This window comes from Scyliorhinus canicula, chromosome 8 (genome assembly GCF_902713615.1).
Source record: "Scyliorhinus canicula chromosome 8, sScyCan1.1, whole genome shotgun sequence".
NCBI lineage: Eukaryota > Metazoa > Chordata > Chondrichthyes > Carcharhiniformes > Scyliorhinidae > Scyliorhinus > Scyliorhinus canicula.
In genome coordinates, this window is record NC_052153.1 from 198,479,122 (window position 1) to 198,483,352 (window position 4,231).

Here is a 4,231-nt window from a genome sequence, read left to right on the forward strand (position 1 = left end):
AACATCACTCGTCCCACTTCCACTAATTAAAATACCAACATTTCTATACACTGCACAGGGCTGGAAAATGTTTAAATTTATGGTGTTTCTTAAAAGAACTTTGTAAACAATTCGGCTACCCAATTAGTCCCCTTTGGTGCCCTTTCGCTGTGGTATTGCATAGTTTCTCTCCAAGTGTTTATCCAATACTCTTTTGAAAGAGATTATGGAACCTGCCTCCAGTACCTTTCAGACAGTACATTCCACATCCCAAGACCTTGTTGCCTAAAATGTTTTATTTTAATTCCCCACCCCCGTGAATTATTTTACCATTTTAAAATCTGCGTCCTTTTAGCCAGTAGAAACCATATTAGAACCCAACATTTTGGACATCACTATTAAGATTGATTTCCCCTTAACCATCTCTGCTCCAAGTAAAACAGTCTCAGATTCACTTGTCTCTCCCCATAACTGAACATAGAAACAAAGAGAATAGGCGCAAGGTCCATTCAGACATTCCAGCCTGCTCCAACATTAATTATTTCTAAAAATAAATTTAAAGTAACCAATTTTTTCCCCCTAATTAAGAGGCAATTTAGTGTGGCCAATCCACTTACCCCGCACATCTTTTGGTTGTGGGGGCAAAACCTACGCAGACACGGGGAGAATTTGTCAACTCCAAACGGATAGTGGCCCAGGGCCGGGATTGAACCCAGGTCCTCAGTGCCGTGAGGCAGCAGCACTAACCACTGCGCCACCCACACCGCCATTCATTATGATCATGGCTAATCATCCAATTGAATAGGCTAATCCCGATTTTCCCCGTATCCTTTGATTCCCTTCGTCCCAAGTGTTATATCTAACTGCTTCTTGTAAACACCATGTTTTGGCCTCAACTACTTCCTGTGGTAGTCCTCGATCTCTGTACTGTTCCCAAAGCCTTGACATCGTTCTTAAAGTGTGATGCTCAGAACTGTAAACAGTACGCCACTGTTAGGTATAATGTCCTTGCTTTTTACATTCTATTCCTCCATAAATATCAAGGACGTGGTATACTTTTTACTAAAAATAACAGACTTGTCAGCTTTCTCTGCCACCTTTAAAAGATTTGTGTGTGAATGAATGTAACCTCTAAAGTTGTGTGGATGCAGATCCTCACAGCAATCAGGAATTGGTGGGTACAGAATATTAAAAAAAAAATTTATTTTAAATTTAGAGTACCCAATTCATTTTTTCCAATTAAGGGGCAGTTTAGCGTGGCCAATCCACCTACCCTGCACATAAGAACATAAGAACATAAGAACTAGGAGCAGGAGTAGGCCATCTGGCCCCTCGAGCCTGCTCCGCCATTCAATTAGATCATGGCTGATCTTTTGTGGACTCAGCTCCACTTTCCGGCCCGAACACCATAACCCTTAATCCCTTTATTCTTCAAAAAACTATCTATCTTTACCTTAAAAACATGTAATGAAGGAGCCTCAACTGCTTCACTGGGCAAGGAATTCCATAGATTCACAACCCTTTGGGTGAAGAAGTTCCTCCTAAACTCAGTCCTAAATCTACTTCCCCTTATTTTGAGGCTATGTCCCCTAGTTCTGCTGTCACCCGCCAGTGGAAACAACCTGCCCGCATCTATCCTATCTATTCCCTTCATAATTTTAAATGTTTCTATAAGATCCCCCTCATCCTTCTAAATTCCAACGAGAACAGTCCCAGTCTACTCAATCTCTCCTCATAATCCAACCCCTTCAACTCTGGGATTAACCTAGTGAATCTCCTCTGCACACCCTCCAGCGCCAGTACGTCCTTTCTCAAGTAAGGAGACCAAAACTGAACACAATACTCCAGGTGTGGCCTCACTAACACCTTATGCAATTGCAACATAACCTCCCTAGTCTTAAACTCCATCCCTCTAGCAATGAAGGACAAAATTCCATTTGCCTTCTTAATCACCTGTTGCACTTGTAAACCAACCTTCTGTGACTCATGCACTAGCACACCCAAGTCTCTCTGAACAGCGGCTTGTTTTAATATTTTATCGTTTAAATAATAATCCCGTTTGCTGTTATTCCTATCAAAATGGATAACCTCACATTTGTCAACATTGTATTCCATCTGCCAGACCCTAGCCCATTCACTTAACCTATCCAAATCCCTCTGCAGACTTCCAGTATCCTCTGCACTTTTCGCTTTACCACTCATCTTAGTGTCGTCTGCAAACTTGGACACATTGCCCTTGGTCCCCAACTCCAAATCATCTATGTAAATTGTGAACAATTGTGGGCCCAACACGGATCCCTGAGGGACACCACTAGCTACTGATTGCCAACCAGAGAAACACCCATTTATCCCAACTCTTTGCTTTCTATTAATTAACCAATCCTCTATCCATGCTACTACTTTACCCTAATGCCATGCATCTTTATCTTATGCAGCAACCTTTTGTGTGGCACCTTGTCAAAGGCTTTCTGGAAATCCAGATATACCACATCCATCGGCTCCCCGTTATCTACTGCACTGGTAATGTCCTCAAAAAATTCCACTAAATTAGTTAGGCATGACCTGCCCTTTACGAACCCATGCTGCGTCTGCCCAATGGGACAATTTCTATCCAGATGCCTCGCAATTTCTTCCTTGATGATAGATTCCAGCATCTTCCCTCCTACCGAAGTTAAGCTCACTGGCCTATAATTTCCTGCTTTCTGCCTACCTCCTTTTTTAAACAGTGGCGTCACGTTTGCTAATTTCCAATCCACCGAGACCACCCCAGAGTCTAGTGAATTTCGGTAAATTATCACTAGTGCATCTGCAATTTCCCTAGCCATCTCTTTTAGCACTCTGGGATGCATTCCATCAGGGCCAGGAGACTTGTCTACCTTTAGCCCCATTAGCTTGCCCATCACTCCCTCCTTAGTGATAACAATCCTCTCAAGGTCCTCACCTGTCATAGCCTCATTTCTATCAGTCGCTGGCATGTTATTTGTGTCTTCCACTGTGAAGACCGACCCAAAAAACCTGTTCAGTTCCTCAGCCATTTCCTCATTTTCCATTATTAAAACTCCCTTCTCATCCTCTAAAGGACCAATATTTACCTTAGCCACTCTTTTTTGTCTTATATATTTGTAAAAACTTTTACTGTCTGTTTTTATATTCTGAGCATGTTTACTTTCATACTCTATCTTACTCTTCTTTATAGCTTTTTTAGTAGCTTTCTGTTGCCCCCTAAAGATTTCCCAGTCCTCTAATCTCCCAGCAATCTTTGCCACTTTATATGCTTTTTCCTTCAATTTGATACTCTCCCTTATTTCCTTAGATATCCACGGTCGATTTTCCCTCTTTCTTCCGTCCTTCCTTTTTGTTGGTATAAACCTTTGCTGAGCACTGTGAAAAATCGCTTGCAAGGTTCTCCACTGTTCCTCAACTGTTCCACCATAAAGTCTTAGCTCCCAGTCTACCTTAGCTAGTTCTTCTCTCATCCCATTGTAATCTCCTTTGTTTAAACACAAAACACTAGTATTTGATTTTACTTTCTCACCCTCCATCTGTATTTTAAATTCCACCATATTGTGATCGCTCCTTCCGAGAGGATCCCTAACTATGAGATCATGAATTAATCCTGTCTCATTACACAGGACAAGATCTAGGACCGCTTGTTCCCTCGTAGGTTCCATTACATACTGTTCTAGGAAACTATCGCGGATACATTCTATAAACTCCTCCTCAAGGTTGCCTTGACCGACCTGGTTAAACCAATCGACATGTAGATTAAAATCCCCCATGATAACTGCTGTACCATTTCTACATGCATCAGTTATTTCTTTGTTTATTGCCTGCCCCACCATATCGTTACTATTTGGTGGCCGATAGACTACTCCTATCAGTGACTTTTTCGCCTTACTATTCCTGATTTCCACCCAAATGGATTCAACCTTATCCTCCAGAGCACCGATGTCATCCCTTACTATTGCCCGGATGTCATCCTTAAATAACAGAGCAACACCACCTCCCTTACCATCCACTCTGTCCTTCCGAATAGTTTGATACCCTCGGATATTTAACTCCCAGTCGTGACCATCCTTTAACCATGTTTCAGTAATGGCCACTAAATCATAGTCATTTACGATGATTTGTGCCATCAACTCATTTACTTTATTCCGAATACTACGAGCATTCAGGTAAAGTACACTTATGTTAGTTGTTTTACCTCTGTTTTGAATCTTAACATCTCCAGTTTTATTCCTTTTGTTATTAC